Genomic DNA, 23,622 nt, shown 5'->3' on the forward strand with positions numbered 1-23,622 from the left:
CGACCGTTTCTCCCCTCAACAAACCGGAGGGTAGATGGAGAAGTTTGTGGTGCGCAGTGGCACCCCGCTGACCTGCTCGCCTCTCCCGCCGCGTGACCTGGCTGAACCTCAGAGGGGCAAGATGGCGGACGCCGGGAAGAGGATGACTCGCTCGTCCTCACAAAATTCTCAGACGCAAGAGCCGGAGGAATCGATACTTACGCAGCTGGACAGCGCTCAGCAGGCTGGTGAGCTGGAGTCCTCGTGCAGAGATATGGCCATAGCGGTGGCTAAACTACTGGCACCAGATATTAAAGCCACTCTGGAAGCCACAATTTCGACTTCCCTGCAGCAGCTTCAGGCTACGGTGAACCAGCACACAGAACAAGTGCAAGAGCTTGAGCAGAGGATGGGCATTGTGGAGGACGAGCTGGAGAGAGTCCATACCCAGCTCAGGGACGTTACACACTCTAATAAGATGCTCCGAGACAAGGTGGAGGACTTGGAGAACAGGTCCCGCAGGAGCAACCTGCGTATCCTCGGTCTGCCAGAGACTATTCCTGCGCATCAGCTGTCCCGAATTTGTTCGGTTGAGTTGCCGCAAGCCTTGGGACTACAGGACCCAGCAACAGTTGAGAGAGCGCATAGGATTGGTCCGCCGCAAGATAACTTGGAGACCGAGCCGCAGAGGCGACCCAGAACGACCATAGTAAAGTATCTAAAGTACGCGGATAAAGAGGCCATCTTGTTCAAATATAGAAGGCTCCAGCAGCCGCTCAAACTGCGTGGCCATCAGATCCTAATTTTTGGGGACTACTCCATGGAGGTATCCAAGAAAAGGAGAGCCTTCTCGCGCATATGTACTGAACTGGTGCACAAGAAAGTTAAATTTGCCCTTATTTATCCGGCGATACTGAGAGTTTTTCGGAAAGATGGCGGATCTGATACTTACCTTACACCTTCTGATGCTGCGGATGCCCTGGAGGAACGTGATCTATCAAGGGACTTAGCCAGGGGATCGCCTAACGGAGGAGCGGCCTCACCGAGTGGAAGTCGCTTGGGTAATTCCAGAAACGCGCGGTCAAGAGCATCGCCTGAAGCCTCTTCAAGAAGACGGAAGGATCCTGCCTCCAGTCCAGTTTGGAGATGAATGTACTGATTGCCGAGATAGTTGAGACTCTGTGCTGAGGAGGGTAACCCATGTCTACGGAGAGTTCAGTAAGGAATGTATGAGTTATTGCTCCTCGTGTTTTGATTCTGTTTAGTGGGGGAGAGGCTAACAGACAAGTTTAATACCATGGCTTTATTTTGTCTGGGGGGAGGAGGTCGGTGAAAAGAGTAGTAGTTTAAGGGAATGGACTCTGAGCTAAGGGAGGGCAGCGCTCTAACTCAGGTCGGCGCGAAAAAAGTGAAGTCCATAAAAGATTTGCTGTCTTGTTGGGACATTTCCCAGTTTCTCAGGGAGATGGGGGTTTGGGTGTTTTTCGGGATTATGTTGGGAGGAGGGAAGGGGTTTGTAATGCCATTTCATGTCATTTTTGCAATGTACCCTGTGGGATGTGGGGAGGGTTGTTTGCCGGGACTCGGCCTCCCTGAGGTGCCTCTAGGTCACCAATACCATCTACCCAGCTCAAATGATTAAGCTAGTCTCCTGGAATGTTAGAGGGCTGCGGTCTCCGCATAAGAGAATCACAGTTTTACGTCATCTAAAGAGACTTCAGGTTGATATAGCCTTAATCCAGGAGACGCACCTTGGGGAGGCCGATTTTTGGCGGATGCGACGCATGTGGGTGGGACAGGTATTCGGCTCCTCCTCAGATGGAAGAAAAGCAGGAGTGATGGTACTAATCCACAGGAGGCTTAGATGTGAGGTGTTATCAACGGAGGGAGATGATAAAGGTAGACTATTGAAGCTGGTTCTCGATACGGATGCAGGCATGTTAACACTGTTTAATGTATACGGGCCTAATGCCATGCAAGCTAGTTTTTTTTCGGAGCTAGAGCTGAGGATTGTGCAGGAAAACCGGGGTAATATGATAGTGATGGGTGATCTAAATGTAGTTCACGACACTCAGGAAGACTGTAGGAGAGTAGAGCCACTAGATAGGAGAAGACAAGGGGCGACGGTGCAGAGAATGACGCTGGGCTCCTTCTTGCAATCTACGGCCCTGACAGATATATGGAGGCACCTAAACCCGGCAGAGCGTGTTTTTACTCATTTTTCGTCTGCCCATCAGTCGTGGTCTAGAATTGACTATGCTCTTGTCTCACCGGGACTGATGGGGAAAGTAAAAGGAGCAGAGATACTAGATATCCTAATATCGGATCACGCCCCAGTGACCCTATCCCTTTCTGAAAATGTACCCAGAGGTACGGATTTTATTTGGCGCATGCCTAGCTACCTGGCCACAGATGAGGATTTCCTCCTGCAGTTGAAGGGTTGGTGGTGGGATTTTACAGATACTAATAGGGAACATCAAGACAACCATGCCCTATTCTGGGACACGGCGAAGGCGGTCATTAGGGGACGCATAATCTCATATGCTGCAGCTAAAAAGAGGAAGCTGGCCCAAAAATTGAACGTAGCGACAGAAGAGGTGAGACAGTCATATACGACCTTCCTGAATAACCCGACAGAAACTAATAAAACTCGTTGGGTAACGGCTAAACACAGTTACGATTACTATGTCGAACAGAATACAAAACTGTCTGGGGATCATAGGAAAGCGCAGATATTCAAGTATGGCAATAAGGCAGGAAGGCTGCTGTCGAACTTAGCCAAACCATATATGCCTAGTACCCATATTAAAAGCGTGATCAATGCGTCGGGACACAGAGTTACAGACCCAGACAGAATAGTGGAGTGCTTTGGGCAATTCTATGCTGGTCTATACGGTCAAGCGGACTATGATGCTAATTTAGCGGAGGAGCTTATTGCTAAGTCCTCACTGCCGCGGCTTACAGCGGAAATGTGTACCCAGCTTAATGCCCAGATCACGGAAGACGAAGTTAAAAATACGATTAAATCCCTGGTCAGTGGGAAGGCCCCGGGCCCAGATGGCTTTGGAGCGGACTTTTATAAGGGGCTCAAAGAAGACCTTGCCCCCTTTTTGACACAGCTGTTTAATAGTTGCCTGGAGGGTCATAGCATCATGCAATCTGGGAACATGGCATATATCAAGCTCATCCCCAAGCCAGATAAGGATTTGACGCAGCCCGCCTCTTACCGTCCAATCTCTTTAATAAACCAAGACCTTAAAATACTAACCAAATTGCTGACGAATAGATTGGCGCAACATATGCCATATCTCATAGGACCGCATCAGGTAGGATTTATTAAACATAGAGCGGCGGTGACTAATATCAGATCGGTATTGGTAGCGCAGGACTATATACATCACGGACCTGATTGTGTGGGAGGGGGCCCTGCCTTGTTGTCTGTCGATGCTGAGAAGGCATTCGACACCGTGAACTGGAACTGGTTGTGGAGATCCATGTCTGCTTTTGGCATAGAGGGATCTTTCAAATCACTGGTTAAAAACATCTATCAGAGCCCGCAGGCCCGGGTCAGCGTACCTGGTTTTTTATCGGCTCCTTTCCGGCTCGGCAGGGGTACAAGGCAAGGCTGCCCCTTATCTCCTCTCCTGTTCAATTTGGCTCTGGAGCCACTTGTAAGGCACCTGATTCAGTCAGATGTTTTTAAGGGGATTCGGATAGGCAAGAAAGAGATTAAGGTAGTCTGCTTTGCGGACGATATCCTGCTGTTTATAGACTCCCCTCATCTTCACCTTCAAAAGATACTGGATACATTTGAGTATTTTGGAGGTACCACTGGTTACAAGATAAATGTCACCAAGAGTCAACTGTTGTTCTTAAAAAACAGGGGTACTCAAGTCCAGCTAGACCGTGACCTTTGTAATGTGGAGGTGGTACCTCAGTATCTGACCTATCTAGGTATTAAGGTAGGGCGATACCCATCCTCGCTGTACAAGCTAAATTATGATCCCCTAATTAGGAAAATTGAATTGGAGCTAGACAGGTGGACCAGATTGCCTCTTTCGCTTTTCGGAAGGGCTTACCTGCTAAAAATGGTAAGCTTCGCAAGATTGCTCTATCCACTTCAAACAATACCCCTTCTACTGTCTCATATTGATGTCAGCAGGATCCAAAGAGCTTTTGTACGGTTCCTTTGGCAGGGAAAGCGTCCTAGAATAGCATACGAGAAGCTCTGTCTCACTAAGTGGGAAGGAGGTCTCCAGATGCCTTCAATAAGGAGATATAATCTAGCCTCATTATTTAGGCATGTCAGAGATTGGCTGACAGGCACCTCAGCTTTCTCAAATACCCCCCTAGAGAGTGAATTGGTAGCACCTTGGGATCTGGTAGCCTTGTTACACACTAGAATAAGAGACCTCCCTAAACCGTTTAAAGATTATGTCGTTCTGAAGGACACTCTGGCGGCATGGCGAAGCGTGCGTAAGCTATATAGATTGCCCATGTACATTACTCCTAATATGCCACTGTGGAATCTCCCAGCATTTCCGGAGGGTAGGCATTCGGGTTTATTTCGAATGTGGAAGGGTAAAGGGATTCTTGTATTGCGTCATGTGCTGAATGAGGGAGGTACTGAGCTTTTATCATGGCCTGAGGTCCAATCCAAGTATCAGATCCCAGCCTCCCATTTTCTGTCCTATAAGCAGATACACTCTTATTGTAGGGCGCAATCGGTGACTTTGGGAAACCCTGAGAGATTAGCCTGGTTTGGGGCTCTGGTGGGAGCACAGGACAACTCTTTATCCGAGCTATATAGAAGAATGCAGAATATTCTCTCTACCCCATTAGGGGACAAAGTATATAAGAGGTGGGAAGAAGAACTAGGGGAAGATGCAGTCACTCCTAAATTGAGGGAAGGGATGGAGAGGGTGAGACAGGCAATCGCAAATGAAACATGGAGAGAAATGCATTTTAAGATCCTCCATAAGGCTACGTATGCATTTGATCTGTCCTATAGGGACGCGCCTGCGCACTATCTGAGATGGTGCCCAAAATGTTCACAGCAGAAAGCCAACTTGTTGCATGGGCTTTGGAGTTGCCCTCACTTGAAATCCCTGTGGGAAGACTCTGTCGGGTATATCCAGCAAGTCTGGGGAGTAAAACTGCAAATGTCACCTTTGCACTGTATCTTCCATTATATTCCGCTGGACGAAAAGGGAGAAATATCCCACTCTACTAGGATTAAGGGGATACATTTGTTCCTTTTGGCAGTGGTAAAAACCATACTTAGACACTGGATATACCCCACAGTTCCTACATTTCAAGAAGCACTAGGGGTTATGAAATATGTCATGTATCTGGACAGACTAGATGTAGAGGGTAGCAAGGAGAGGTCCGCAAAGCAGTTTTTTCTTACCTGGAAAAGATTTATTGTACATTCTTTGACACCGACAGAAGTATCTGAGGTTGTAAGGCCCTTTGTACATACTAAGTGGTATCTGGAGGGGAAACTGAAAGGCACATTGGGGGGACTGGAGGTAGTCTAGAGGGAGATTACTGTAAGGATCGTTGATGTTGCCGCATTTGACTGCGAACCACATGACCCAGGGGTTCTATTGGGAGAAACTGATATGGCATTGAGAGTTGGGGAAAGGTTGGGGGGGGGGGGGGGGAGGGTGGTACTTGTTAAGGGGGGGAGAAAATTGAAAAGTCGGATATGGCACGTACTACTTGCATGCTGGATGATTATGTTTGTTATCATGAGAGACGGACTTATGTATCCATGCCTGCGTGCATGATTTCTTGTAAATTGTACACTTGTATGCTGCCTATTTCTTTTCCGAAATAAAAATTGTTTTAAAAAAAAAAAAAAAAAAAAAGTCACTGGATGTAAGAGGTATGTGGCGCTGTATGACCCTGTATGTTCTGTAGCGCTGTGAGGGGGTGAGTATTGGGGGGGGGGGGGGGGCAGAGAAAGGACCCGCCCCGGGTGCCAAACACCCTAGGCACTCCACTGGTCCCAATGACATCTTTGCGCCTCCAGTGCTATTCATACACCACCTCATAAGCTTCAGGCCTATTGACCCTTGAGGGTGAACAGAGGGGTCAGCCATGCCCCATACAGTATTCAGTTGTATTAGTATCCTGAGGATAGCAATACTGTTTAATTCAGGAGGGCAACCTGCGGATCACCTCCCAGACCAGTCTGGCCAGGTGCATAAATACCTAATGCTTCCAGAGTTAATTAACACTGGGAGCGCCAGGGCATTATATACCCAGCCAGTGGCTGTGACAAGGGTGCTGTCAGTTTGCACAGCCACCTGGGCATCAGCCACCCGGATGTTTCCTAGTGGCATCTCTGGCCAGTCCACTTCTGACTCTGGAAATGTGTTCACTGGAGTATTAAATCACTGGCAGTATGACGGGCAAATGTGTTTGGCAAATGCCCTGAGAATCCTGCCTACCGCAATGCCTAATGGTATATGGGTGTTTTTCACAGTTTAGGCTGGACAAGAACACAACATTCTTGTCCAACATCAGTTCGTGACCTCACAAATGGTCTTGCTAAGTGGACACAAATTTCCACAGACTTCAAAAACTTCTGCAAATCTTGTAAAGGCTGTTACAGCTTCAAAAGTAGGTTCAAATCCATATTAACGCTCATAGTTTTAAAGGGTTTTGCAGCATGCTCATACTTTATAGGTGTTATTGTCCAGTGTCCACATATTTCCAGACATAGAGTGTAGATGGTAAGAGAAACATGATCTAAAAAATTACACATATAAACGTAAATTTTTTACAATTAAAACATGAGATTTCCGCCATCTTTTTATCACTGTAATAAGAACAGGATAGTGTCTCAGCAGAATTTTACCAAAGGATTGTTCAGTAATGATACCAGTTGGACTCGCTTTATATTCAGCCTTTATCCATTTGCAGAGACAACCAGGTAACAAAATACTTGAGAACTGGCATTATCACAGACAGATAATATGACACAGGCTCCATCTCATGTTAAGCCCTTACTGCAACATTTATAAGCTGCATGGTTTCAGGTTGGCAGGCCTCATATAAGACAATGTAACCAAAGAACAAGACCTACATTATAGTTAGAAGCAAATTAGCTTATTTCTAGTTGTCACTGCCTGCTGTATGTGACCACAGTCCATAATTCATTTCCCACATAAGAATGAGTAAAAGTTCAACCAAAAGGTTATTCTAGGCAAAGCTGAAAAACAGTTTTGTACAGAGTGTTTTTCCATTTTTGCTCCCCCACTTTTAAGTTTTATTACTATGGGAGCCCATGTTTCTGAGTATGTATGTAATGACACTATGACTATATATATATATATATATATATATATATATATAGTTAGAAAAAAAACCAACAACTACTTATAGGGCGGTGTGTATGTGTGTGTGTATGTATATATATATATATATATATATAATAAAAAAATCGGACTGCACTCCAGATGTATCTTCAGTGAAGTATGTGTGTGTATATATATATATATATATATATAGAATAAAAAAATCGGACTGCACTCCAGATGTATCTTCAGTGAAGTATAAATTTATTCACCCATACGGTGGCACAAGCGACGTTTCGGCTCATACATGAGCCTTTCTTGGCAAAGGCTCATGTATGAGCCGAAACGTCGCTTGTGCCACCGTATGGGTGAATAAATTTATACTTCACTGAAGATACATCTGGAGTGCAGTCCGATTTTTTATTCTATATATATATATATATATATATATATATATAATATATATATATATATACCTACACACACACACATACACACCGCCCTATAAGACGCACCGGCCCATAAGACGCACCTAGGTTTCAGAAGAGGACAATAAGAAAAAAAAATTTTTATTAGACCTCAGATCACCAATCAGACCCCCAATGTTAATCAGACCTCAGCTGACAGCCCCAATAAGACCCGCAATGTTAATAAGACCCTCAATCATACCTGAGATCAGACCCCAATAAGACCTCAGATCAGACCCACAATCAGACCTCAGCTCAGACCCTAATGTGAATGACCCCTAATCAGACTTCAGAGCCACAATATAAATAACACCCCCATTCAGACCTCAGATGAGACCCCCATACCTCATACCAGTTCCTCCAGTACTAATCAGCGCTTCCATAATACAAGCGCTCATTAGTTTTCACCCCATAAGATGCAGTGACATTCCCCCCCCCCACTTTGGGGGAAAAAGTGCATCTTATGGGGAGAAAAATACGGTATATAGTACAGTGCAGATGTTTTAGGCAGGTGCGGAAAAAATTATGCAAAAAATGAAGTAAGAATTCTGTAAAAAATAGAAATGTTTTATAGTTTATTTTTATCAATAACAAAATAAAATGTAAAGTGAATGAACAAAAGAGAAATCTAAATCAAATCAATATTTGATGTGACCACCCTTTGCTTTCAAAATGGCATCAGTTCTTCTAGGTACACCTGAACATGGTTTTTGAAGGAACTCAACAGGGGGGCTGTTCCAAACATCTTGGATAACTACCCATATATTTCCTGCGGATGTAGGCTTGCTCCAATCCTTCTGTCTCTTCATGTAATACAAGACAGATGTGAGATCAGAGTTCTTTGGGGACCATATCATGACTTCCATGACTTAAAGGGCATCTGCCAGCAGATTTGTACCTATGAAACTGGCTGACCTGTTACATGTACACTTGGCAGCTGAAGACATCTATGTTGGTCCCATGTTCATATGTGTCTGCAGTGCTGAGAAAGATCATGTTTTACTGTATGTAAATGATCCTCTAGGAGCAACAGGGGCGTTACCATTACACCTAGAGGCTCAGCTCTCTCTGCAACTGCCACGCCCTCTCCACTTTGATTGACAGAACCAGGCAATGAAAACATTTTTGGCATAGTGAAGCAATCATAAAAAAAGGTTATCTGTAATTTTTGCTACATTTGTCAGTAAAAAACTGAAACTGGGGTTGGCAATGGCATCCCTACCAGCTACTAGGCTGACATTAAGGCAATGTTCCTGGGAAAAGTATGTAAAATACATATGTATAATACCTCCCCCCTTGGATATTTGAAGTCGTTTAAACATATATACCGTGCATAAGTTCAGAAAAGTCCAATACTTGGTAATTCCGTATGATGAAGCCCTGTGTTAAATTAGATTGGGTCCCAAACTAGTGCCAGCCCACTTCATTACCTATGAACTATCATACCTCTTTGCACCATCAGTTATAAGATATTGTTACTTTTCAAGTAAATAGGCCACACCACTCTTTTCAATAAAAGGCAAGGGTGGGTGCACGTCCGGGTTGTGTTCTGTAGCTCCACCTCAAGAACTGTAGATATCACACCAATATTTAGACAGCACTCCTTGATGATGATAAATAGTGATTTTATTTAATTTCATATTATTTCAGCCGGAGTTAGTGGTATATCAGTTGCTTGCAACGTTTCGGGCCAACATTCGCCCTTCATCAGGCTGACAAAACACAATATACAGAAAAAAGTTACAGAAAAAAGTTCATATGGCGGAAATACATAATAAATACATGATACATGATTATACAATTGTGTGAACAAATTCATGATATACAATTTATGAAGAAGGCATGATTACAAAGTTAAAATAATAAAGAGCCGTACAACAATATGACATGATTGGTAAGATAAGTTATCAAAAGGTGGTGGTGGGGGGGTATTTTAGACCCACATGTCATAGTGTGTCACGTACATGCATAAATAGTTGAAAGGCTAGGTAGCATAAAATAAGACTTGATCTAGCAACGTCCAATCAAGATCTACAAATGCTACAACTGTGCAGTGTACTGACTGAATTCGACTGGACAGGGTCCAGAGAACATGGGACATTAAATGAGCCCTGGGTGCAATACCATGCAAAGTGAGGTATATATCTGTTGTAGGATCCAGCCATGGGACAAGGGTGATGACGGGGGAGTTAGGACGTGCATCAAGCCTGCTCTAAGTACCACGCCACCTTACTATAGACAGGCTGAAATCACATGATGAAACAAAGTGAAAAGGAAGGAGACTCCTGGGAGTGTATGTTCATACTTCTGGAAAAAAAAACATCCAAAGGTATGGGGAGGGAACCAAAGGGGGAGACTAAGGGCAACCACTATATAAATGGGCACAATAAAAAATCAAACTGATGCAGAGAATATGAATATATCTATATGTATATATCATGAATTTGCTCACACAATTGTATAATCATGTATCATGTATTTATGATGTATTTCCGCCATATGAACTTTTTTCTGTATATTATGTTTTGTCAGCCTGATGAAGGGCGAATGTTAGCCCGAAACGTTGCACGCAACTGATATACCACTAACTCCGGCTGAAATAATATGAAATTAAATAAAATCACTATTTATCATCATCAAGGAGTGCTGTCTAAATATTTGTGTGATAAGATATTGTTACACCACCCCAATACAGAACCAGCCATCCTAAGAGTCTTTATTTTACAAACCATATTACCGCTTAAAGGGGTTCTCCAGGTTAAGGGCTGAACCTGGATATAAGCTCTTCTTTATTCCCTGAATATACAGTTGCAAGAAAAAGTATGTGAACCCTTTGAAATTATATGGATTTCTGCACAAATTGGTCATAAAATGTGATCTGATCTTCATCTAAGTCACAACAATAGACAATCACAGTCTGCTTAAACTAATAACACACAAAGAATTAAATGTTACCATGTTTTTATTGAACACACCATGTAAACATTCACAGTGCAGGTGGAAAAAGTATGTGAACCCTTAGATTTAATAACTGGTTGAACCTCCTTTGGCAGCAATAACTTCAACCAAATGTTTCCTGTAGTTGCAGATCAGACATGCACAACGGTCAGGAGTAATTCTTGACCATTCCTCTTTACAGAACTGTTTCAGTTCAGCAATATTCTTGGGATGTCTGGTGTGAATCGTTTTCTTGAGGTCATGCCACAGCATCTCAATCGAGTTGAGGTCAGGACTCTGACTGGGCCACTCCAGAAGGTGCATTTTATTCTGTTTAAGCCATTCTGTTGTTGATTTACTTATATGCTTTGGGTCGTTGTCCTGTTGCAACACCCATTTTCTGTTGTGCTTCAGCTGGTGGACAGATGGCCTTAAGTTCTCCTGCAAAATGTCTTGATAAACTTGGGAATTCATTTTTCCTTCGATGATAGCAATCCGTCCAGGCCCTGATGCAGCAAAACAGCCCCAAACCATGATGCCCCCACTACCATACTTCACAGTTCGGATGAGGTTTTGATGTTGGTGTGCGGTGCCTTTTTTTCTCCACACATAGTGTTGTGTGTTTCTTCCAAACAACTCAACTTTGGTTTCATCTGTCCACACAATATTTTGCCAGTACTGCTATGGAACATCCAGGTGCTCTTGTGCAAACTGTAAACATGCAGCAATGTTTTTTTTGGACAGCAGTGGCTTGCTCTGTGGTATCCTCCCATGAAATCCATTCTTGTTTAGTGATTTGCGTATCATAGATTCGCTAACAAGGATGTTAGCATATGCCAGAGACTTTTGTAAGTCTTTAGCTGACACTCTAGGATTCTTCTTCACCTCATTGAGCAGTCTGCGCTGTGCTCTTGCAGTCATCTTTACAGGATGGCCACTCCTAGGGAGAGTAGCAGCAGTGCTGAACTTTCTCCATTTATAGACAATTTGTCTTACCGTGGACTGATGAACAGCAAGGCTTTTAGAGATACTTTTATAACCCTTTCCAGCTTTATGCAAGTCAACAGTTCTTAATCGTAGGTCTTCTGAGAGCTCTTTTGTGCGAGGCATCATTTTTCACATCACGCAATGCTTCTTGTGAAAAGCAAACCTAGAACTGGTTTGTGTTTTTTATAGAGCAGGGCAGCTGTAACCAACACCTCCAATCTCATCTCATTGATTGGACTCCAGTTGGCTGACACCTCACTCCAATTAGCTCTTGGAGATGTCATTAGTCTAGGGGTTCACATATTTTTTCCACCTGCACTGTGAATGTTTGCATGGTGTGCTCAATAAAAACATGGTAACATTTAATAATTTGTGTGCTATTATTTTAAACAGACTATGATTGTCTATTGCTGTGACTTAGATGAAGATCAGATCACATTTTATGACCAATTTGTGCAGAAATCCATATAATTCCAAAGGTTTCTCATACGTTTTCTTGCAACTGTCTATGAGTAGAGCTTCAGAGCATTTCCTTGCTCCGATGCTTCCTCATGTTATACCGCATCGCGCAGCGCAAGCCTAGCAGTGAGCCTGGTGGCATCACTGGCACAGATGGGTGGTCTTTAGCCCTGCCCTAGGCTGTTTTGGAGGCGTGTACTATGCAAAGTAGCATAATACCTGCCTCCAAAACAGCCTTCTGCAGCAATATAAACCACCTATCTCTGCCAGTGACGCCACAGGGCTCACTGCTAGGTGGAAGTCTCCGATTAGCATAGAGATGTGAAGCCCGGTACATCACCGGCAATAAACAAACACAGGCTTGCTCTGCGCAACACAACGTGACAAGGGGGAGCATCAGAGCAAGCAAATGCTTTGATGCTCCAATCATATGTAGTCAGGTAATAAAGAGCAGCTTGTATCTGGGTTCAGCCCTGAACCTGGAGAACCCCTTTAATGATCCAATATACATGACAAATGATGCATTTAATCATCTGTCTAAGGCTGAGGCGGACATACCGTCTGTGCAGCCAGTTCAGCTGCACAGGGGTCCATCGTGGGAGGGGGCCTATTCTTGAATACTAGTGAGTGCTTCCATTATGGAAACGCTCACTATTCTGTAGGAGGCGGGAGAGTGAAGCGCTGTGAGCCCTCTACTCACCACTCCTCCCTGGTCTCCTCCAGGCCGCGCTGCACTGTCCTGACTGCATACAGCATCAAAACGTACCATGCGCACTATGAATTAACTCTGCACGCAGTCAGGTGACAGTGCAGCAAGGGCTGGAGAAGACCAGCGAGTGGGAGGACACCGGATATGGAGAGTAGCGGCAGAGCAGGAGAGGTAAGTGTATTTATTTATTTTGAGTCTGATCTGATATGGAGGTCTGAGCATGTGATATGGGGCCCTGAGCATCTGATATGGGGCCCTGAGCATCTAATATGGGGGCCTGAGCATCCGATATGGGGGTTTGAGCATCTGATATGGGGGCCTGAGCACTTGATATGGGGGCCTGAGCATCTGATATGGAGGTCTGACTCTGAACCTCTGATATGGGGGTCTGAGCATCTGATATGGGGGTTCTGAGAATCTGATATAGGGGTCTGAGCACCTGATATGGAGGCCTGAGCATCTGATATGGAGCTCTGAGCATCTGATAGGGGGGTCTTAGAATCTGATATGGGGGTCTGATATGGGGTATGGGCATTTGATATGGGGTTCTGAGCATCTGATATGGGGGTCTGAGCATTGATATGGGGGTCTGAGGATCTGATATGGGGGTCTGAGGATCTGATATGGGGGTCTGAGGATCTGATATGGGGGTCTGATTTCAGGATCTGATATGATGGTTTGACTTGAGGAACTGATTTGAGTTCTGATATGGGGGTCTGATCTGAAAGGAAGCGGGGTATTTTTGTACTGGTGCAGATTATAAGGGGGCATTTTTCTACTGGCACACATTGTAAGGAGAATTATTACTACTGGGGGACTACGAGGAACATGATTACTAGTATGGGCACTATGGCGACATTATTACTTTCGGGGTACAATGGGGAGATTATTATTATTGAGGGAACTGTTAACACTGAGTGCACTCTGGCAGATAATTATTTCTATTGGTGGGACTTTGAGGAGCGCTATTACTGTGGGGGGAACCCTGGTACAGTATCAGCTTAGCACAATTATTTTGGGGGACATTATGGATACACTATTAGTGTCAGAACAAACATGATAGATACACTAATAGTGTCAGAAATACAGTTTTCTGGGCACAGTTAGTTTTATTTTGTTAGTTTGTTATTATTATATTTATTTATAATCTTTTTGGTAAACTCTACAGAGACGAGAGACGGCTGAAAAAAGTCAACATGGTGGTCTGGTCTAAATGGAGAATATGAGGAAAGAGAACGTCTACATCAGAGAATTAATCACTGGATGTAAGAGGTATGGGGCACTGTATTACCCTGTATGTTTTGTAGTGATATATTTAATGTTAGGAGGAAAGGGGTTAGGTCGAGAATTTGGCATGGGGGATTTGCTATTTAAATTTTTGCTTCAGGCAGCAGAAAGACTAGGTGCACCCCTGTCCCTTGCCACAAAGCACTGAGGGAAGGGAGGGCCCAGGCACATTCTTTGCCGTCATTGCCCCGGTCTAAGGGTATAGGAATACATGTTTACACATAACTAAAAGCTTAAAGGGAGCCAGTCACCTCCATTTGGCCATATACATTGCTTACATGGCTCTGTAGATCTCTATACAGGATTGTAACGGTACCTTTGTTCTTTTCTTTCTACTTGCACCAGCAGGAAAAACTAAGCTTAATTCATATGCAAATGAGCCCTCGCAAGTGCCCAGGGGCGGCGTTCAGTGTGTAGGTGCCCAGGCTGCTCTGCCTTCTTTTCACTTTACTCCTCCCCAGCCTCTTCCTTTGCCCGCCCTCCAAGTCTCTTGCCTCATCGATAGGTCCGGACTTGGAGGGCGGGCAAAGGCAGAGACTGGGGAGAAGTAAAGTGAAAAGAAGGCAGAGCAGCCTGGGCACCTACACACTGAACGCCGCCCCTGGGCACTTGCGAGGGGTCATTTGCATATGAATTAAGCTTAGTTTTTCCTGCTGGTATAAGTCTAAAGACAAAGGTACCATTACAATCCTGTATAGGTGTGCTACAGAGCCGTGCAAGCACTGTATATGGCCATATGGAGGTGACAGTCTCCCTTTAAGACACACCTCCCAGGTTTCTGGTTGTTATATAGAGGTAGATGATAAGAGGAATCCTTAAAAATATATTGTCACAAACACAAGTTTTACAACCAAAACTACATGCATATTACATGCACAGTTCATTCCCTGATCATTCAGCAGAGATGATAGCTGCATTTACCTGCAGCAGTCATCTTCTCTGTATGGGGATAAGTGATCACTACAATGATCTCTCATCTCCATTCATATTCATTGTTTCTGGGCAGCAGATCTCTGCTTACACAGGACAATCTGCTGCTGGCAAATTATGATTTTAAAGGGCTCCTGCCACCAGAATCATCGTGCGCAGGTTGGCAGAAGCTGGAAGTCTTGGTCCTTTCTCCATCTGTGGCTTTATTTAGAGAAAACTGAATATAGGCAAATGAGCCTCCAGGAGCAAAGATGGCGTTGCTGTTACTCCTACTGGCTCTGTTCAGAGCTAAGGTGCTCTGAAAACCGTGCAAGCCACAAAGCCCCCAAACAATGGCTCACATAGTGCCCACTGCAATGTGCCCCTAAAATATGGCAGCTACTACAGTATAAACTCATCTCCTCCATCTTGCCATGGTGATTTCCCCCTCTTTTGCTCACAAGCAGGGGTGGACTGGGAACTTAAAGTGGCCCTGGAAAAAAAACTAAAAGAGGCTCCATGATGTAGGAGGGTTCAAATTGACAGAAGGCAGGGCAGCACAAGTAGTTGGAACCAGCAATACCGTAGTGGAGAACAAGATACAGAGATAAGCCGCACTCACCATTCGTGTTCACGCTTCTTTATTGTAGGGCATGTTGCGGGGGCAGACTCACATGGAGTATCAATCCACAGCGACGGGCGTTTCGCGGTATAACCGCTTCCTCCGGCTGTTTGATCAAACAGCCGGAGGAAGCGGTTATACCGCGAAACGGCCGTCGCTGTGGATTGATACTCCATGTGAGTCTGCCCCCGCAACATGCCCTACAATAAAGAAGCGTGAACACGAATGGTGAGTGCGGCTTATCTCTGTATCTTGTTCTCCATTTCATTCTGTTCAAGCTCTGCACCCCGATTTTTTGGATGGTCGGATCAGGCCAGGATTGTGTTCCTTCAATTCCCAGGTGGGAGGACGGTGCCCTCAGTACCTCTTGTTATGTGCAGCAATACCGTAGGGCAGCACAAAATACCATCCCAGCAAAACAAATACCACAGTGCAGCACTAAAAATTGTCGCCCGCGCAATATTCCACTGTATCAACGTCCTGGGGATGGCATACAGCTGAATTCAGGAGGGTACCTGCAGCTGCCAGCCAAGTGCATAAGTGCCTGATGCTCCTGGCATTAATTACTACTGATAGCATGAGTTCATTATTTATCCAGCTGGCAACCATGAGGAGGGCTTGGGTGGCCCACAGGGCATCGGCCCACCTGAAAATTTCCCTGTAAGGTCTATGACCAGTCCGTCCCTGCTCACATGCATCTTCCAGCAAAGTCATCCACGCAGTGAGGAATTACTAAGAGAAGCAAAATGTAATAGATCCTCTAGACCAGGGATGCTCAACCTGCGGCCCTTCAGATGTTGCAAAACTACAACTCCCAGCATGCATGGACAGCCTACAGCTATCAGTCTACAGCAGGGCATTGTGAGAGTTGTAGTTTTGCAACAGCTGGAGGGCCGCAGGTTGAGCATCCCTTCTCTAGACAGATGAGTGGCATCTTTGACGTATCATTCATCTCCGTATACTTGCCAGTCCATCCGATGAGATGTTCCGTTAAAGAGTAACTAAACCTTTGAATGAAATTTAAATATGATGTTCCTAATTCCCTAAAAAAAATTGTTTCCAATATACTTTAATTACTAATTTAGTATTTTTCTAAGAGTTTTCCCTACCTAAAGCGCTGAAAACTCAGTTCTCTGTACATTGCTGACAGCTCAGCGGTGTACGGAGTACGGAGTACATTTTATGAATGGGGACGCAGCACTACAGTGAGTACCCCCAGAGGATTACTAACTCCTGGCATAGCACATGGGTACCCTGTACCCATATACTATGCCAGGATTAGCTGAGCGGAGTGGACTCCTGCTTCTGCCTGCTCTGCTCAGCTAAGAGCCGACCTGCAGTTCTCTTACCTTAGTGGAGCAGGCGCCTGCTCCGCTCAGCTAATCCTGGCATAGTATATGGGTACAGGGTACCCATGTGCTATGCCAGGAGTTAGTAATTCTCTGGGGGCAGGGACAGGAGCAGCAATATGCTCTCTGCCAGTACTCACTGCAGTGCTGCGCCCCATTCATCAATATGTAAATTTATATACACAAAGCATTCCAAAATATACAGACGTGGACAAAATTGTTGGTACCCTTTGGTCAATGAAAGAAAAAGTCACAATGGTCACAGAAATAACTTTAATCTGACAAAAGTAATAATAAATTAAAATTCTATAAATGTTAACCAATGAAAGTCAGACATTGTTTTTCAACCATGCTTCAACAGAATTATGTAAAAAAATAAACTCATGAAACAGGCATGGACAAAAATGATGGTACCCCTAGAAAACACAGAACATAATGTGACCAAAGGGACATGTTAATTCAAGGTGTGTCCACTAATTAGCATCACAGGTGTCTACAACCTTGTAATCAGCCATTGGGCCTATATATATGGCTCCAGGTAATCACTGTGTTGTTTGGTGATATGGTGTGTACCACACTCGACATGGACCAGAGGAAGCAAAGGAAAGAGCTGTCTCAAGAGATCAGAAAGAAAATTATAGACAAGCATGTTAAAGGTAAAGGCTATAAGACCATCTCCAAGCAACTAGATGTTCCTGTGAGTACAGTTGCACATATTATTCATAAGTTTAAGATCCATGGGACTGTAGCCAACCTCCCTGGACGTGGCCGCAGGAGGAAAATTGATGACAAATCTAAGAGACGGATAATCCGAATGGTAACAAAAGAGCCTAGAAAGACTTCTAAAGAGATTCAAGGTGAACTTCATGCTCAAGGAACATCAGTGTCAGATCGCACCATCCGTCGTTGTTTGAGCCAAAGTGGACTACATGGGAGACGACCAAGGAGGACACCATTGTTGAAAACGAATCATAAAAAAGCAAGACTGGAATATGCCAAACTACATGTTGACAAGCCACAAAGCTTCTGGGAGAATGTCCTGTGGACAGATGAGACAAAAATCGAAGTTTTTGCCAAGGCACATCAGCTGTATGTTCACAGACGAAAAAATGAAGCATATCAAGAAAAGAACACTGTCCCTACTGTGAAACATGGAGGAGGCTCTGTTATGTTCTGGGGCTGCTTTGCTGCGTCTGGCACAGGGTGTCTTGAATCTGTGCAGGGTACAATGAAATCTCAAGACTATCAAGGAATTCTAGAGAGAAATGTACTAGCCAGTGTCAGAAAGCTTGGTCTCAGTCGCAGGTCATGGGTCTTGCAACAGGACAATGACCCAAAACACACCGCTAAAAACACCCAAGAATGGCTAAGAGGAAAAAATTGGACTATTCTAAAGTGGCCTTCTATGAGCCCTGACCTCAATCCTATTGAGCATCTTTGGAAGGAGCTGAAACATGCAGTCTGGAAAAGGCACCCTTCAAACCGGACACAACTGGAGCAGTTTGCTCATGAGGAGTGGGCCAAAATACCTGCTGAGAGGTGCAGATGTCTCATTGACAGTTACAGGAAGCGTTTGATTGCAGTGATTGCCTCAAAAGGTTGCGCAACAAAATATTAAGTTAGGGGTACCATCATTTTTGTCCATGCCTGTTTCATGAGTTTATTTTTTTACATAATTCTGTTGAAGCATGGTTGAAAAACAATGTCTGACTTTCATTGGTTAACATTTATAGAATTTTAATTTATTATTACTTTTGTCAGATTAAAGTTATTTCTGTGACCATTGTGACTTTTTCTTTCATTGACCAAAGGGTACCAACAATTTTGTCCACGTCTGTATTTACTGAGATTGAGTTTTGTATGTATATAATTGGACTTCAGATTATACTCAGTACAATATCTGCCAGATCTGCACCAGACTTTATTGCTTAATTGACATAACATAAGGATAGTATATAGACCCCTTCAAGGCCCTAGCTACTATATATCTAATAACCCCATTTACTATTTTTTGTCTGATACATAAGTGTCAAAACACCAGTAAAATGGATTTTCAAAAGCGTTCTGACCTCAAGTTAAAGGTATTTCCCATCTGATAAAGTGATGATTGGTGGGGGTCCAGCCTCTGGAACCCCTACTGATCCTGAGAATGATTTTATCACTGCAGCCCCTTCTTCAATTCTCAGGACTGTGGGGTCTGACCTCCCCTATGCTAGAGATATGCTATCACTTTATAGGATGGTATGATACCCCTTTTAATAATGTTGTTGTATGTACACCTTCACATTCAAGTAGCCTCTACTGAAAATACCACCACATGTATCTATTATCATCATTAACAAGTTGCCTCTAAATTCCTTTGTGTGATGGTGGAAATATCACAAATTTGATTATGCCATTATGTTTTTTTCCACAATATTCAGAGAATCTTTCATAAGATTTAATTTTGTTGTCCTTCTATTAATTGCATCTGAATTAATTGAAACAATCCATTAAAGGATAAAGACACCCACGTGACTCATGTGGCTGGTACGCCTCAACCGTCCCATGCCATCTTTTACTTTTCTATACATGTTATTGTCACGACTTATTTTAGCACAACGGATCTGAAAATTCATACTCATATTTACGCCCCATGTACACGACCATATCACAAGCAAATCGTGGATCCGCAACATGCATATCGGCCTTACTGTTCTGCACGTCCTGTGTTAAAAAATGCCTATTCTTGTCCGCACAACAGACAAGAATAGGACATTTCTATTTTTCTTGCGGTATGGCAGAAAGGACATGCAGATGCGGGCAGCACAAAGGGTGGTGTTCAAATTTTTTGCAGCCCCATTGAAATGAATGGGTTCGGATCTGATCCTCAAAAAATGCAGATTGGATGTGGACTAAAAGTATAGTTGTGTGCATGGGGCATTAAAGGGGTTGTCTCAATACAGCAAATGGCATTTATCATGTAGAGTAAGTTACTACAAGGCACTTACTAATGTATTGTTATTGTCCTTTACTGGCTGGATTCATGTTTCCATCATATGCTGTTCATTTCCATGGTTATGACCACCCTGTAATCCAGCAGTGGTGGTCGTGCTTGTACACTATAGAAAAAAGTGCCGGCCTCTCTGGTGGCAAGGACTGTGGGAGTTCACATAGGCTGGTACTTTTTCCTATAGTGTACAAGCTCGGCCACCGCTGCTGGATTGTGAATGGAAAGTATGGAAACGAGCAGTGCATAATGTGATGGAAAATCGAATCCAGCCAGCAAAGGAAGCAAAATGGACAATCACAATACATTAGTAAGTGCCTTGTATTAACTTTCTCTACATGATAAATACACCTTACTGAAGTGAGACAACACCTTTAGGTTTCCATATTTCTAGAATATCAGAGATCCTTTATGACAAATATTTATTTAAAAAACAACTTTGCCTTCACAGTTGCTCAAGGCCGGTATCTGTGTTTTAAAGACCCCCAAAACACTTATGGTTGTGTGAATGTTGCCTTAGAATGAATGTCTGGATAAATATAAACAGACTGGTTACTTGGCATACAATGCCATGGTTATTACGCAGTGTATTCCTCGCAAATAATTGACCTTAAATTAATTAGCTGTTTATTTAAGCACTGGATCTGCACAGTGTTCTCTGCATAGGAGAGGAATGCAGCTATGCAAGGATGGGGTAACACCATACCCCATCCTGCCTGGAGTGGACAACCTCTTCAGCCTTATTTTTGGTAAATGCATCAAAACTATTTACTCCTTTCATAAGTTACGTTATTTGGATTAAAGTAATGGTTGCTATAAAACATCAGAATTTCACTATGACCTGACAGAGCCCTAATTTTCCATCTAAAACAATCTCTTTAGTGTTTCACAAATTAAAGTTTTTAGAAGACTATGTCCATGTTATATATATATACATTATATATATTATATATACACACACATACATACATACTGTGTATATTATATATATATATATCCCCAAGAAAAATGGCGGCACTGGCAGCAATAAGAAAAAAAAAAATTCGGGTGCACGTGCCAAGGGAATAGACTTCTTACCCCAGTGAATAATCCAGAAAATGAGCGGCACTCCAGTAGGTTAAGAACAAATAATTCCTTTAATCACCCATGCGGTGCAACGTTTCGGCTTAAAACTAGAGCCTTTTTTAAGCAGAGAATCAATACAAGTGATGGCAATTATATATGTGAATCAATCAAGATACAAGTCATGTGACCACACTCCACCCTGTGGGTGTGTTACAAAATATGTCATTTTTTTTTTTCTTTCTTTCACTTTTAGATCATTTGCGCTATTGTAACAGGAGGGATGGAGCATGTGGATCGAATGGACGCAGTACATCCTACAGGAGGGGGTCATTCCTACACGTAGTATACATTGTATATGTTTAGTATAGCCTGTACTGCCCTGCCCTGCCCGGCGAGCACCTTGGGACCTACATTGTATTGTCATATTAGCCCTGACGGTGTGGTCTTTACATTTTATTGTTTCACATTTTATGGATTTGCTCCCTGTGGCATCTGTGTACCTGCAGGAGGAGAACCCTCATGAGTATGATTATGTCACTACATCCTGGACAATACCCCTTTGATAACCGCGGTTTTCCGTGGCGGACTTGTTTTTTTTTGGTCAAGGTATTGGGAGTGGGCACCCTGAGCTGGGGGCCGTCCCTCCCTGTCAGTGACGTAATACTCAGTCTTGGAGAGGGTTTGGTGCTGTATCTTGGGGATTTGCAGATCCAAGGTGGCTTTCCAGAGACCAAGATGGCGCTTCTGTGCCAGATCTCTACTGGGCATGCGCCGGAAGACACACCCAGGCTGTCTATCGGAGCAGCGCCTGGGGAACGTGTAAGCGTTGGCCAGTTCCTATGACGCATGACGCTTCCCTGCCGCAGGAGTTCCCTGATTAGTGCAGTAACGAGCCGGCGCAGAACGATGTACACAACGCCGAGAAGCCGCATGGAATGTGTCTCCTGCCTGATTGGTATGCCTGCGCGATTGTTCCTCTGCTCCTCCCCCTGCTTTTTAGACATTCACCTGCTGTATGATTAGATCAGCGTTCTGTATCTGAATTATAAGTTCACATCACATGGTCAACACAGTATGTACAATATGAATGTATGATTATGTCTCTTTTACACGATTTTTTTCACTGCATTTTCACTGTATTTAATTTATTGACATATTTGGTAACACACCCACAGGGTGGAGTGTGGTCACATGACTTGTATCTTGATTGATTCACCTATATAATTGCCATCACTTGTATTGATTCTCTGCTTGAAAAAGGCTCTAGTATTGAGCCAAAATGTCCCACCGGTGATTAAAGGAATGATTTGTTCTTAACCTACTGGAGTGCCGCTCATTTTCTGGATTTATATATATATACACAGTACAGACCAAAAGTTTGGACACACCTTCTCATTCAAAGAGTTTTCTTTATTTTCATGACTATGAAAATTGTAGATTCACACTGAAGGCATCAAAACTATGAATTAACACATGGGGAATTATATACATAACAAAAAAGTATGAAACAACTGAAAATATGTCATATTCTAGGTTCTTGGAACCGGTGGTTGGAACTAAAGATCTCAAATTTGGACTCTTCAGACCAAAGCACAGATTTCCACTGGTCTAATGTCCATTCCTTGTGTTCTTTAGCCCAAACAAGTCTCTTCTGCTCGTTGCCTGTCCTTAGCAGTGGTTTCCCAGCAGATATTCTACCATGAAGGCCTGATTCAAATAGTCTCCTCTTAAAAGTTGTTCTAGAGATGTGTCTGCTGCTAGAACTCTGTGTGGCATTGACCTGGTCTCTAATCTGAGCTGCTGTTAACCTGCGATTTCTGAGGCTGGTGACTCGGATGAACTTATCCTCCGCAGCAGAGGTGACTCTTGGTCTTCCTTTCCTGGGGCGGTCCGCATGTGAGCCAGTTTCTTTGTAGCGCTTGATGGTTTTTGTGACTGCACTTGGGGACACTTTTAAAGTTTTCCTAATTTTTCGGACTGACTGACCTTCATTTCTTAAAGTAATGATGGCCGCTCGTTTTTCTTTACTTAGCTGCTTTTTCTTGCCATAATACAAATTCTAACAGTCTATTCAGTAGGACTATCAGCTGTGTATCCACCTGACTTCTCCACAACGCAACTGATGGTCCCAACCCCATTTATAAGGCAAGAAATCCCACTTATTAAACCTGACAGGGCACACCTGTGAAGTGAAAACCATTTCAGGTGACTACCTCTTGAAGCTCATCAAGAGAATGCCAAGAGTGTGCAAAGCAGTAATCAGAGCAAAAGGTGGCTACTTTGAAGAACCTAGAATATGACATATTTTCAGTTGTTTCACACTTTTTTTTAATGTATATAATTCCACATGTGTTAATTCATAGTTTTGATGCCTTCAGTGTGAATCTACAATTTTCATAGTCATTAAAATAAAGAAAACTCTTTGAATGAGAAGGTGTGTCCAAACTTTTGGTCTGTACTGTATATATATATATATATATATATATATATATATAAAGTAGCCACCTTTTGCTTTGATTACTGCTTTGCACACTTTTAGCATTCTCTTGATGAGCT

The sequence above is a fragment of the Bufo gargarizans genome, chromosome 2 (genome assembly GCF_014858855.1).
Source record: "Bufo gargarizans isolate SCDJY-AF-19 chromosome 2, ASM1485885v1, whole genome shotgun sequence".
NCBI classification, from domain to species: domain Eukaryota; kingdom Metazoa; phylum Chordata; class Amphibia; order Anura; family Bufonidae; genus Bufo; species Bufo gargarizans.